Raw genomic sequence first — 15,412 nt, 5'->3', positions numbered from 1 at the left:
AGCTTTCCATTTTCTCATGTCCTCTTTTATTTCCTGAAATAGCGTTTTGTAGTTTTCTTTCTACAGATCTTTTATGTCCTTAGTTAATCTGATTCCTAGATACTTGATTTTCTGGGGCACAATTGTGAACAGGATTTTTTTCCAAGTCACTTTCTTCTCTCTCAGTATTTGCATATAGAAAAGCCATGGAGTTTTGGGTATTGATTTTTTAGCCTGCAACTTTACTATATAAGTCTATTGTTTCTAGGAGTTTCTTGGTAGAGGTTTTAGGTTTCTCTTAGTATCATATATCTGCGAATAGTGGAGCTTGATTTCTTCTTTCCTACCTGAACGCCCTTAATATCTTTTTCTTGCCTAACCGCTATTGCAAGTACTTCCAGTACTATACTGAACAGCAGTGGAGAGAGATGGCGTCCTTGCCACGTCCCTGATCTTAGAGGGAAGGCTCTTAGTTTTTCCCCATTGAGGATGATGCTTGCCGTGGGCTTGTGGTAGATGGCTTTAACTATGTTGAGGAAAGTCCCCTCTATACCCCTTTTGGCAAGGATTTTCATCCTAAACGGGTGCTGGATCTTGTCAAATGCTTTCTCTGCATCTATTTATATGATCATATGATTTTATCTTTTCTTTTGTTGATATAATGGATTATGTTGAGCGATTTCCGAATGTTAAACCATTCTTGCATCCCAGGGATGAATCCCACTTAGTCATGGTGTATGATTTTTTTAATGAGTTGTTGAATTCTATTTGCTAGTATTTTGTTGAGAATCTTCGCATCTGTGTTCATCAGGGATATCGGCCTGTAGTTTTCTTTTCTTGTGGTGTCTTTGTTTCCTTTTGGTATTATAGAGAGGGCATAGTCTTAATGCCTTCCCAGCAATAGCAAGTAGATAAGACAAACATGATTCCCAAGTCATGCTCAAATTGCAGGGGTATGAGTGATATAAACGTTTTCATTTAAGTCATACATTTTGGGGCACTTTATTATATAACTTTGATAACAGCAATACATATGGATTGGTAAAAACTTGTGTAAGTTTTCTTTTACTCATGTTTTTTCAGTGAACTGGTAAGCACTGAATAAGGAAAAGTCAAAGATTGTGTGAGGGTACAAAAGGTTTGAAACAGGAAATGAAATAATATTCATTTAGGAAAGTTGGAGGGCAGGTTAATAGAAACCCATAATGCCAATAATCAGATGTTCATTTCTCGTAATTATGAAGTGAGCCTAGTTCTTATGATTGTACATTTATTCTTCAGAAAAGATTAGCTTTGTGGGTACATAAGAGAAGAAAAGTGAATTCGTTTAACTAGTGTTGCTAATAGAGAAAGAATTAGGCCAAAAGATTGTTACAATATGGTTTGTGCATGTGAGTTGTTTTTATGACAATACTCAGTCTAGTTTTATTCATTTTGTATAAACTTTTGCTAATATGAGAAAAAGTAAAAAAAATTTCTGAGGTACTCTACAGATTTTACATTCTATACTTAGAGAAGGTAACTTCTCTTCAGAATTCTTTGGAAAATTGCAAAAATAGTTCAAGAAAATCTAAAAAAAATCAGGGAAATATTCAAACTTATGTTCTTATAAAAATATAAGAAAACAAAATGGTTGTTAAATATTTTTAACTGAAAAGCACCTACCACTCAGCAGTTAAAAAGTAATCTCTTGGGACTGGAGAGATAGCACAGCGGGTAGGGCGTTTGCCTTGCACTCGGCCAACCCGGGTTCGAATCCCAGCATCCCATATGGTCCCCTGAGCACCGCCAGGGGCAATTCCTGAGTGCAGAGCCAGGAGTAAACCCTGAGCATTGCCAGGTGTGACCCAAAAAGCGAAAAAAAAAAAGTCTCTTAAACTTGCTAGATCTTTCAAGCTCGTGCTCTCTGTTGAATATCTCTCACTCTCTTTTCTGCTTTTTTCATTCTGGAGAAGCCCATTTTCTTTCCCAAACATGAATCCCTGTCCTTCTCTGTCCCACATCATTCTAAGTAAATTTCATTCAATAAAAACTATCATGCTACACACGCGCGCGTGCACGCGCGCACACACACACACACATACATGAGTACACACACACACTTAAAATTACCACCACCAACAAAATCTCTTAAACAATAGTTAGGTCACCAAAGAAATAAAAAGGGTGGCTATATTTTGGACATTCTGTAAATGATATTATAACATCTACATTTATGTGATTTGTATAAATAAAGGCAAGTGTGTGTCTTCAAATGTTTACTATTATTGAACAAACAAAAATAATAAAACATATGAACTAATAATTGAAGTTAAAATAAAAGACACAAAGATAATGTTAAGTAAATGAAAAAAGATAACAGCATAAATGCCTTACCCAACTAAAATATAAATCCAAAGTAGGCTTTTTCAAAAATATACGATTTTTTTTTGTGCGTTTAATATGCGAGGGATATTTTTAAAAGTACCTTCTGGAAAATTTCCTCAGGAATATGAAAATAATTTTAAAGGGGGAAATTAATACTATAAGTATGTATGTGTGTAAGTGTATATACCATTTTTATTGATAAAAAAATACTATGATAAAAAAACCCAAAAAAATACTATGATGAAGTCTAAGTTAATCAAGTTTTAAACATCTGGATGAAATAACTTTCTAAGAAATTTTACTAACAAGATTGATTAGCACCAAAGAATTGGATCCCTAAAGCACCAGGTGTCCTGAGCATCACCTAGTGCAGTCCTTGCAGACTGCTGAGCATCACTGGGTATGGCTCTGGAAGTCAATGAACACCACCCAGGTGACCCTGCTAAGGCCTTGAACCACAGGGCTTACCCAATCTGCACTGATATCTCTAGGCTATCCATTGAACTGCCAGCCCAGTTGGATGAGAATTGCCAGGAGTGATCACCACACTCCTGGAACCCTGCTTGGGAAGAGGAGGGAGAGGCAGAGGAGAAGGAAGAAGAGGAGGAGGAGGAGGAGGAGGAGGAGCAATATGATGTTTTCAAGGTGTTTTTCATTCAATACTATTTATTTTATGGCCAAATAAAGTTGACTGTTTGAAGCACACATTGGTATATTTAAGGCAATGGAAGTCTTAAGTAAAAAATTATTTAACTCTGCTTAAGCCTAACCACCTAATTTTACCATTTGTTTTATCCAACTCTTTAATAGCTATAAATCACTGCTTAGAAAATATTTTCCAAATTAAGTGCAATAATATAATTATTTATTACTCTAAACATTAAAACCTTGTGTATAATATAATAAAATTCAGTAGTATATTATCGGCTGGAGCAATAGCACAGCGGTAGGGCGTTTGCCTTGCACGCAGCCAACATGGCCAACCCGAGTTCGATTCCTCCGCCCCTCTCGGAGAGCCTGGCAAGCTTCCGAGAGTATCTCGCCCGCACGACAGAGCTTGGCAAGCTCCCTGTGATGTGTGCAATATGCCAAACACAGTAACAACAAAGTCTCCAATGGAGACGTTACTGGGCCCGCTCGAGCAAATCGATGATCAACGGGAGGGCCTTTACTTACTTACTTAGTATATTATAAATTTATCTACTCTGATGAATGAGTATTTATTACAGGTTTTTAAGATATTTGCATATTAATTATTCTTTTGTTACAAAATTTAGATCAATAAATCAGAGAAATGAAATCATTTTAACAAATAACCAAAGATAGTTCTTAAAATTACAAACCACTTTCTTCCTGATTTAAATAAACTTTTTAAAAATAATCAGTATGCTAGCCCTCAGAGTGTAAGGATTTAAGATATACCTTGACTATTAGGTGGAATCCAGAGAAAGAAGAGGGTATAAAAAGCAACAGTCAGAGTGTTATAAAGAGAAGAGTAGAGAGAGAAATTGAAGCTGGGAGGGTGAGGGTGGGGTAGGGGTATTGAAGAGATAAGCAATAACAACTGTCATGTGCCATAAATGGTGTGAAGCATCTACTTTATGTAAGTTTTAACATTCAGTTTAATTTATAGACTAGAAAATGCACGCATTTTAATTGTATAGTTCCATTTTGATAAGTATATATACCTGTGCAGTCATCATTACAAACAAGATATCTATATAAATTATTATTATATTGTATATATCTTGATATATTCTATCACTCATGAAAGTTCATTATTATTATTTGAAAGTCAGTTACTTCCTTCTTCACCACAGTCAACCAAGCCGCTCATGTATTCTGTAGACTTCAGATTGGGCTTGGACTGGAGAGATAGCACAGGAGTTAATGCTACTGTTTTGCATGCTCAAATCTTAGTTTGATCCCCAGCACCACATATGGTCCCCCAAGCACTGTGAGGAGTGATCCTTGAGCACAAAGTAAGGAGTAAGTTCTGGGCACAGCAGGGTGTGGCCTCAAAACAAAAGCAACAACAGAATCACAAGATTGGGCTAGTCCTTTCTAGAACTTCACATAAATGGAATCCAAAAGTATGTCATATTTTATGTTTGGCAACTTTGGCTTGGGAAACTTGAAATTCATTCAGGTTGTTTGTTGTTCCCTTGTATAAATGAATAGAATTCCATTGTGAGGCCTGAGAAACGGTACAAGGGTTAAAGTGTTTGCCTTGCTCTGTGGCCAACCATGGTTCAATCTTGGACATCGCAGGCTCCCTTGAGCAGCCATCAGGTGTGGCTCACCCCACAAAAAGAATTCCATTGTGAGTTTATGTAATAGTTTATTTATCCTTCTACCGATTGATGGACATTTTGGTTGTTTAGAGTTCTGGATTACTACGAAGAAAGTTTCTACTCTTAAAAAAAATCATAGAAATCATAAAAATCGTGTTTTGCTAAGAGCTAAAGAAAGTCTACTTACAAATGTAGTCTGGATATTCTAGTCAAGAGAGAAAATATCAAACAGAAAATGGAACTATTCCTCCTAAAAATGGATGAGATTAAAATTATGATTTTAATTTTAATATACTGCATAAACCGGCTCCTGGAAGAGAACAGTGCAGTCGCCTGGCTGTCCTCACCAGGGCCCCTTGGAGGAGAGCGGGTTGAGCTTTCCTCCCCGCCCCGACCAGGGCTCCGGCAGCCGAAGACCTCCAGGACCAGCCACCACCATGCTGAGACCACTCTCCGCACACATGAAGGTACTGGCAGAGGGACAAAGCCACGTGGGTTCCGGGGCCGAGATCTCCAAGCCTACTCAGACTGGGGCTGAGCATCCTCCACCCAGATCCTCCAAATTCCAGTAGGCAGGGGTCACACCCACCAACTGGCCCCCTGGCGCCATGTAATCCCATCAGTGGCCAAGACTCAGAGACTATAAAAACCAGCTCCTGGAACAGCACGGCCGCATTTGCGGCCGTGCGACATCTTATTATGACATCTTATTATCTCACTCCGACTTTGGACAAACTGGCGGGCTACCGAATGTAGCCTGCCCACGTGGCAGAGTCTGGCAAACTCCCCGTGTCGTACCTAATATGCCAAATACCAGTATCAATGATGGGTCTCATTCTCCTAAAGAGCCTTGAATATAATCTCAGGGCTAGGATGAAAGAGACGTTACTGGGGCCTGCTCGAGGCAATCGATGAATAACAGGATGATTTGTGATTGTGATACTGCATAAAATATGATTATGTACTTATATTTTCCAAGATAATCAGCTACAAAATAATCTCTCAGAAATATGTGTGATGATCTTATTCATTATAGCAACAGAAACATAAAGAAATGGAAATTAAGAGTAATCATAAGCTATTCATAAATGTATTTACATGTGTACACTACTGTTTTAGAGAAACTTGACAGTGGTGAATAAGTAGAGAGAGGCAAAATAGCCCTTCATTAGAGACTTAAAGATTTGAAAATGATAATTTTTAGCAAGTTCACTTTAACACAGTCAAATTCCAAATTGCTAGATAGATGTATTAGGTACTTGCTAGAAAGTGCCAACAAAGGATGAAACAAGTGATACTTTCACTGAATTTTATTATGAGAGTCTACCATTTTATCTTTAAATATTTGAAAATGTTACAAAATGTTTTAATGATTAGCTGAAAGAACATGGTAAAAGAAAGGCAATAGGTGGGAGCAGAAGTAGAATTTTATTTTATTTTTGGTTTGGGTCCATCCTTCAGGACTTATTCTTGATGCTGTATTCAAGGATCACTCCTAACAGACTTGGGGAACCATATGGGTGTTGATGCTCAAATCCACATCAGCTGCATGCAAGGCAAGTGCTCTACCTGCTGATCTATCTCCCTGGCCCCAGAGGTAGCATTCTAGCACCAGCAGTGATGACTATGTAGTATCAGGTGTGTCCAGTAGAGAAGTTTCAGTAGCCTGACCTAAACTGACTGTTCTGTCATTAGAGTTTGATTGTGTTTTGCTTCACCTGGTTTCTGAACATGGTTGATCAGCCTCTCCAGTGATTCTGATATACGCCTTCGTTTTCTGTTTAGCCTAGCTAGGGTTGATTTGGCAACCAAGAAACATGACTGGAAAAGTTTAGGAAAAAGCACATTTCTCTTTTTTTTCTTCTTGGGTCACACCCAGTGATGCACCTGGGTTACTCCTGACTCTGCATTCAGGAATTACTTCTGGCGGTGCTCAGGGAACCATAGGGGATGCTGGGAATTGAACCCGGGTTGGCCACATGCAAAGCAAACGCCCAACCCGCTGTGCTATTGCTCGAGCCCAAAAGGCACATTTCTAAATAATTCATAGGTTAAAGCAAAGAATCCTAAAGGTAATTCAGAAATAATTAGAACCAAATGACAATATAAGCTACAACAAATCACATATCAAAACTTGTTGACTATAATAAAGCAACACTAAACACAAATTTATAGCTTTGAAATGCATTGAGAAAGGTGTATGTGGTACTTAAAAAGTCAGTCCAAGGTGCCAGAGTGATAATACGGCAGGTAGGACATTTTGCCTTGCCCAGATGCTGATGTGGGTTCAATCCCTGGTATCTCATATGATCCTCTGAGCACTTCCAGGAGTAATTTCTGGGCGCAGAGCCAGGAGTAACCCCTAAGCATTGCTCAGTGTAACCCACCCCTCACAAAAGTCAGCCCAAGAATCTATTTGGAAAATACGGAAACCCCAAGAAAAAATAAGATATCAAAGGAATTCTTTCAGTAGAAAACAAAAAAGAAGTTGAAATTTTTTCTTTTTTCTTTTTTTTTTTTTGCTTTTTGGGTCACCCAGGCGTTGCACAGAGGTTACTCCTGGCTCATGTGCTCAGGATTTACTCCAGTCAGTGCTCAGGGGACCATATGGGATGCTGGGAATTGAACCTGGGTTTGCGGCATGCAAGGCAAATGCCCAACCCGCTGTGCTATCGCTCTAGCTCCCAGTTGACATTTTTAAAAAGACTAACAAACTAGGAAAACTTCAACAAAGAATAATTAAGGTAAAAAAGGCAAATATTGAGCATAGAAATTAGAGTTAAATATTTATTGTAAGGCAATAATTCCAGATTAAGATCTAAAGTTTGGAATGACTCATTTCATCCTCTCAAAGCTATTAAATCAATGCTATGTAATGCCTATCTACAATAGGAAACAGAGGGAAAGATGTTCAGTAATTTTGGAAGTTTCATGATCAAGTTGTAAAAGACTAGATTTTGGAGTCTGTAGTCTTTGCTATTAAGCTAGAGGAAGTGGGCCTAAGGAGTTATGGTCTATACGACAGTTCTGTCAAAATGATCAAACCACAAATTTTGAAAAGAGATAAAATGGGCTATTTTATTTTATTTTTTGACAATTTTAAGGTTTTTTCCCCTCATTTTAAAGACAAATTTAGTCACCGGCTACCATAGGCAGCATGAATCCTCTGACTGTTTATCAGGTTATCTTGGCCCCTTGCATTTTGATATGAATTGTAGTATTAGCTTACCAGTTTCTGTGGCAGCTAGGTTTTGATAAGGATCATGGGCTGGAGCGATAGCACAGCGGTAGGGCGTTTGCCTTGCACGCAGCCAACATGGCCAACCCGAGTTCGATTCCTCCGCCCCTCTCGGAGAACCCGGCAAGCTACCGAGAGTATCTCACCTGCACGACAGAGCCTGGCAAGCTCCCCGTGATGTATTCGATATGCCAAACACAGTAACAACAAAGTCTCCAATGGAGACATTACTGGGCCCGCTCAAGCAAATCGATGATCAACGGGAGAGCCTTTACTTTACATGTCAAAAGTAAATATCCACATAAATTTGTTTGTATTCAAGTTTGAGATCAAGAGACATGGTGAAAAATTCAAAATGTGAGTTTCTTCCTCATTCTTCAATTACCCTTTTCCCTGACTTAAGCGCCATACTGTTCTCCCAGGTCTATTCTATTCACAGTCAAGCATTTATTTGTACTTTTTTCTAAAAAATATGTTAAAAACCTGCCATGTTATATGTACCTTTTCACTTGGTATTGTCTTTGGTAGATTTTCCTGTAATAGTACACAAATAGTACAATGCTATCACATCCATTAACAGTTGCACTCTAGTATGTAACCTCCCATAATTCACATATCCAGTTCTCCATGAATGAACATCTAAATTGTTTCCAACCTTTTTCTATTACAGAAAGAACAACAATGAATTTACATCATTTACCCACATGTAACAAACATTTCTGTAGAATAAAATGTTAGAAGTAGAAATGTTGAGATTCACAAATTTTAAGTTTAAAAACTATGGCCAGGCTGACTTTGATGGTGGATGTTATAATAATTTAGTTTGATTAGCACTGGTTGTTTTCCCACTGCCTCCAACAAAGAACTTTTCAAACTCGATGAGGCACTTGCAGCCTGCGGGTTTTGGATTTCCCATGAGGGTGTGTCACTTTCTTTGGCTCTTTGCCTGTGGGATGTTCACAGCCTTAGGTGCCTTCCTTAGGGAACTTTCACACCTGTTTAGCCTTCACTGTAGTTGGAATCATTTGTTCAGTATTTCAGAAAGGTCTGAAGCCCTTCTTAATTTATTTCTTTGTCTTAAATGACTGAACGTTTCCCTGAGAACCTAAGGGATTGTTAGGATTCTTTTGTTTTGTTAATTGACATACTAGAGTCAAGAGGACTTTGGGAGAGTACCTAAAGGAGGGAACTGCTAACTGCAAAAACTTGAAGTTGTTCCATTTTTGATAGCCCACTTCCTGTGGGATGCCTGTTTTTTCTTTTTTCCTTCAGTGTGTTTAGACCACACAGGATAATATTCTGGGGCTACTCCTATCTGCTCAAGGGACTAGTCCTGGCTTCCTCTACCTTTTGAAATGAACATTTGATTTCCTGCTGATTCCTGCCTTATCTGTCAAGTATGCAGATTTGCACTCCCAAAGGTACCAAGCAGATAGCCTGAGGCCAGACAAGACTGAAAAAGGACTACAGACATTTGTCATTTCAGTGCGCCTCCACATAGGACTTAGATGACTTTTGCAATTATCCATCGTTTAACCATGAGTATTTGGAACAGACATTGTAATGGAAAGTGAGTAATTGCTGTGTATTTGTAACACCACTAACCAGTGATCTTAGAATACCAGTATGGACTGGGCATTGATAAATAAGTAGTAGTAGCTGTCCATATTGTTCTCCTTTTTCGACCTAGAAAAATCAATAAATAAAGCCATAACTGTAAAGTTATGGCTGGAGCAAATTCTCAAGCTGTAGTCTCTGAGCTATTCCAAGTCCTCATAGATGAAAAGGGATTTCTCAAAATATTTTTCCGTCATGGATCATCACAGGGTGATCAGTAATAAGTTGTACTTTTCCATTTACCACATCATCATCATAATGTGTATATGAAGGGCAAACAGAAGTAAAATCTACATTAGAAAAATAAAACTCAGTACATATATTCCCACAATTGAATAGTCATTTTTGAAAGATTTATTTAGATATTTCAGCAGAGCCTGACAAGTTAACCGTGGCATACTTGATATGCCAAAAACAGTAACAATGAATGGTCCTCATTCCTCTGATCCTGAAGGAGCCCCCAATATGTCATCAGGCTACACTAGCACGTGACAGGGACAAATGGAGACATTACTGGGCTCGCTCGAGTGAATCGATGAACAACGTGGTGATAGTGATAGTGATAGTGATTTAGATATTTGTAAACAAACTCATACCTAAAAACAAGAAGAAGGCCCTCCCGTTGTTCATCGATTTGCTCGAGCGGCCCAGTAACGTCTTCATCATGAGACTTGTTGTTACTGTGTTTGGCGTATCGAATACATCATGGGTAGTTTGCCAGGCTTTGCCGTGGGGGCGAGATACTCTCGGTAGCTTGCCGGGCTCTCCGAGAGGGGCGGAAGAATCGAACTCGGGTCAGCCATGTTGGCCGCTTGTAAGGCAAATGCCCTACTGCTCTGCTATCGCTCCAGCCCTAAAAACATGACAAGTGCAAAAAACATGACTTTTCATAAAATGTGACATATAGTTTTCATCACGAAATCTAACTACTTCTTATTTTAGTTATAATAAAATACTAGGCCATAGCGTTAGCATAGTGGGTAGGGCATTTGCCTTGCGCACGGCCGACCCGGGTTCGATTCCTCTGTGCCTCTCAGAGAGCCCAGCAAGCTACCAAGAGAATCCCACCGGCACTACAAAGCCTGGCAAGCTACCCGTGACGTATTCAGTATGCCAAAAACAGTAACAACAAGTCTCACAATGGAGACGTTACTGGTGCCCGCTCGAGCAAATCAATGAATGACAGGAGGACAGTGCTATAGTACTACAGTAATACTATTTTATTATGTTGTGTAGTTGTACATTATTGTTGTTGTATATTATTAACGTAGTCTCCTTTGCTTAATTAGGGTTTTTTTTGGACCAGTGCTTCAAACTAATGTCAGTGGGTCTGCCTGGTGAGGCGGGAAGGAGAGTCACTTTCTCTTTCACTTCTGCTACCCTAGGATCTGCTGGGAAGAACTAGGACTGATAAGGTCTGTGATGGGCCTCTGCTGGGCACACACCCAGCCCTGCCAGCTCCACCAGGTGCCCGTCAAGCCACACCTGACATCCACTTAGTCTTCTAGGCAAGGGAGTTGATCTCCAAGACCCGATTTCTCGGGGAGCCCCGGACTCGGGTTGAGGCGAGGATTTGCTCTTTGCAGGAAAGGAAAAGTCAATTTCAGAATTTACCTAGGGTCTCAGGGTTCTTATCTCGCCTCGCAGAAAAAAAAATTCAGTAGACAAGCAGTGAAGTAAAACAGATTTTATTTGGAGGTTTTGAAGCTGGAGGAGGGAGAGAAAGTGGAAGAGGGTAGAGTAACTCAAGAGAGAGTGCGGGCTGCCCCAAAGTTGGAGAAGCCCCTATACTCTTCCCAGCATTAGATAGGAAAGTACACATCTCAAGAGAGGAGACGAGGGTTCCACATGTGCTCGCTGCTAATGGACTCTGGCAGCATATGCGCATCCTTCCTTTCTTCAAGGTGGGCTTTATAGGGTTTTTCCAACCTCCCTCCACAGAAGGCTTCTACCTAGGTAAATACCCTTTGCTAAGCGGAAGTGGTGATGGTCTTCTTTGAAATTCCTTTTCTAGCCTTTTGTTCTGCTGGATCTTCTGGGGGGGGGGTGTCCACCCTTCTCTGGGTCTGTTGCTGGTCAGTTCCTGTTTTCTGCAAGGTTGGCTTTTGCAATTTCAAGGCTATTACTTCCCAAGGAAATTTACTGCCATTGCCTTGGGCTGGAGTGATAGCACAGAGGGTAGGGTATTTGCCTTGCACGTGGCTGACCCGAATTTGATTCCTCCATCTCTCTCAGAGAGCCTGGCAAGCTACCAAGAGTATCCTGCTCACATGGCAGAGCCTGGCAAGCTCCCTGTGGCATATTCGATATGCCAAAAACAGTAACAAGCCTCACAATGGAGACATTACTGGTGCCTGCTAGAGAAAATCTATGAACAAGGGGAGGACAGTACTACAGTGCTACAGTGCCTTGGAAGGGGTCCTTCCCTACCTGCCTGCCTTCCTTTCTCTATCAAAATCCCTTTCCCTATGATTCAATTCATACATAAATCAAAATTATCACCATTTACAGTGATTGAAGGGACCAGACATGTACTAGTTATTACAATAGCTACTTGTAGCGAACTCCAAGACAGATTCATCGGATCATGTTCTTGGACAGGAATTACTGGAGAGGTTTGTGATCTGTCTCTTATAAGGGGCATAACCTCCCAAAATAAATGAAAGCACTGATACCCCCTTTGTTATGAGGAATGCATTAACTTCCCATTACCAGTATAAATAATTGTCATACATTTGGTGTCACTGTCACTGTCCTCCCGTTGTTCATCGATTTGCTCGAGCGGGCCCAGTAACGTCTCCATTGGAGAATTTTTTGTTACTGTGTTTGGCATATTGAACACATCACGGGTGGCTTGCCAGGCTCTGCCCTGTGGGCGAGATACTCTTGGTAGCTTGCCGGGCTCTCCGAGAGGGGCGGAGGAATCGAACCTGGGCTGACCAGGTCGGCTGCGTCCAAGGCAAATGCCCTACCTACCGCTGTGCTATCGTATTTAGTAAAGGTAAAGGTAAAGGCCCTCCCGTTGATCGTCGATTTGCTCGAGCGGGCCCAGTAACGTCTCCATTGGAGACTTTGTTGTTACTGTGTCTGGCATATCGAATACTCTCGGTAGCTTGCCGGGCTCTCCGAGAGGGGCGGAGGAATTGAACTCGGGTCGGCCATGTTGGCTGCATGCAAGGCAAATGCCCCACCACTGTGCTATCGCTCCAGCCCCAGAATAATACATTTGGTGACTTAGCACAAATTTGCTATCATAATTCAAGAAGTTAGAAGTCTAAGTTCAATCTCATTGAGCTGAAATCCATCTTTTTGGGAAGGGGGTGGCTCCCAAAAGGTGCTCAGGAAACCCCAGACCATTCCCGGTGATATTCATGCAACTGTGCCAGGCACTTCAAATTTAGTATCCCAAGGTATGAACCTGTTGAGGTCCTACCAAACTCGAGGTGCTTGGGGGCCACTAAGGCCACATTTGGCGTACATGGGGGCTTCAGGGCTACTACTGGCAGTGCTCCACAGATCATGTGGCATCTGTTTTTTTTTAATTAAATCATCAAAAGATACAGTTACAAAGTTGTTCATGATAGGGTTTCAACCACATAATGTTCTAACACCCAACTCTTCATCAGTGTACATTTTCTTCCATCAATTTCCCTCTTTGGGAAAGCCCGAGCTCTCTCTTGAGTGTGTTACTCTACCCTCTCCCACTTTCTCTGTCCCAAGTTTTCCTCTTGCACCCCTCAACCTGATTTTATAGCAAACACTAACTCCCCTCCTTCTCTCTTTCTCTCTCTACCTCTCTCTCCTTTAAGCACTGTTGTTCTCAATATAGTAACTGAAAGGAGGTAAAATACAGCCTTTTACCTCCTTTCAGCACTCAGTTCTTATCCAAAGTGATCATTTCCAACTATCATTGTCATAATGGTCCCTTCTCTGTCCTAACTTCGCTCCCCCACTCAACTTGGAGCAAGGTTTCTACCATGGACCAGTCCTCTTGGCCCTTGTTTCTGTGGGTTTTGGGTATTATTCTCATATTATGTTTATTTTTTAATATCCTGCAAATGAGTGTGATCATGCTATGTCTGTCTCCCCTCCCTCTGACTCATTTCATTCAGCATGGGTATCTGGGTTTTAACTCCAGTCCTGTGACTGCTGAGCCATCTCCCAGGTCCTAAAGTTAATCTTTGATGATCTCATTTCCTCCTAAACTCCCTGGTTCTGAGTGTGGAAAATCAGTTAAGCCAACGATCTTCTCCTCACACTCTGGTATCCATAGAGGTATACTAACATGGCCTCTGCTTGAGCCGTAAACACCTTCATCAGGACAGGAGCCTCCTTCAGTCTCTGAGCAGCTTAGAATCAACAACCAAATTAAAATCTGGTGCTTCAAAGGCAAGTATAGCAGCTCTTTACAATAGTAACTTCACATGGAGTCAGTCCTTGAGGTCCACCCTTGAGATACATATTCCTGTGTGTTTTACTACTTTTTGAAATTGGACTGTGATTCATGCGTCTATATTTTATTGAGTATATGGCAGTGGAAATTAATGTAATTTGTTTTGAACTCTGAACACCATTCTATTATTTGAAGAGTAAATTTCTCACTCCTGTCCTGACACAGGAAATTTTGCAGCATTCTGCTTATTTTCCAAGTGGTAGAATACTGAAAGTCAGCCTTTCTCAGTTATAATACAGGTATACTATGAATACAGCAACCAACAAAGCTCCACTGGTATCACCCTAGGGAACCTTGGGATTAATTGACAAAAATATGCTGATATCCATACTTTGATTTCTGTGAATAAAAGGAAATATTTTGACTAAAAAAAAGAGTAGTCATGCTTAGACTTGCTCAAGGGTAGACACTATGCCATAGTACATTAAAATTTTTAATTTTTTAATTGAAAGTAAGCTGAATGCATCTGTTTAGTGAGCCAACACCGGGTTGCTTCTCTGTTTGGGTTCTTACCTTAACCCACGAGTTTCTGACCGAAGGCCATGGGCACTTGGGAAGAGTGCAGATAGGTTTCAGGAAGTTGGTGATTGCACTTATTGGTCAGTGCAGGTGTCAAGAACCACTAGGAAAATAGTAGTGAAACTGTGATCTGCCTTAAATGCAGCATTCATTTCTTAGAAACTCCACTGGCTACAGCACCATTGGCTTCCCTACACTTATACCAACAGCCTTCTAACTGATGTATCTGCTTCTACTGTGCCTCCAACCATGCTACCCCCTCCTGTTCTCTATGCCACAGTCACTCATTCAAAGTGAGAGCTACTCACATTTTGTGACAAAATGTCATCACTCTTCCATTCAAACACTCCAACATCCAGTGTTTCTAAAATTGTTAGAAGCTATTACAGTGGAAATGCCAGTGGTGAAACATAGGATCAACCTCTGTGGACTGAACCAGCTAGGCTTATCAAAAATAGGAATAGATTCATGCTGGTTGAGGCCATCAATACCCTCAGAATTCTTTACCAGGAAATAGTTCCCCCCACCCCCAATGCACACACACACACACACACACACACACACACACACACACACTAAATACGGAAAATAAAAACAATCTGACTGTCTAATTGGGTCTCATTCTCCTAAAGAGCTTTGAATATAATCTCAGGGCTAGGATGAAGGAGGCGTTACTGGGGCCTGCTCGAGGCAATCGACGATTAACAGGATGATTTGTGATTTGTGATTTGACTGTCTAACAATAGGGGTTAGTTTTTGGAAACTGTTCTGACATCAGAATGTAAATTATGTAAATATTAAACATTAGCTTCAAGAATGGACCCCACAATCATCTATTCAACACCCCTACTTCTCATATTTTGTCTTAAGTTAAAGATCCTCTCTTTAAAGTCTGACCTTTAAAGAATATTGATTGTGGGGGTTACTTTTCTTTTATCTCTCAAC

Source organism: Sorex fumeus, unplaced genomic scaffold (genome assembly GCF_029834395.1).
Source record: "Sorex fumeus unplaced genomic scaffold, SorFum_2.1 ptg000078l, whole genome shotgun sequence".
NCBI lineage: Eukaryota > Metazoa > Chordata > Mammalia > Eulipotyphla > Soricidae > Sorex > Sorex fumeus.
The sequence above is the reverse complement of the archived record's forward strand: the minus strand, read 5'-3'. Positions refer to the sequence as shown.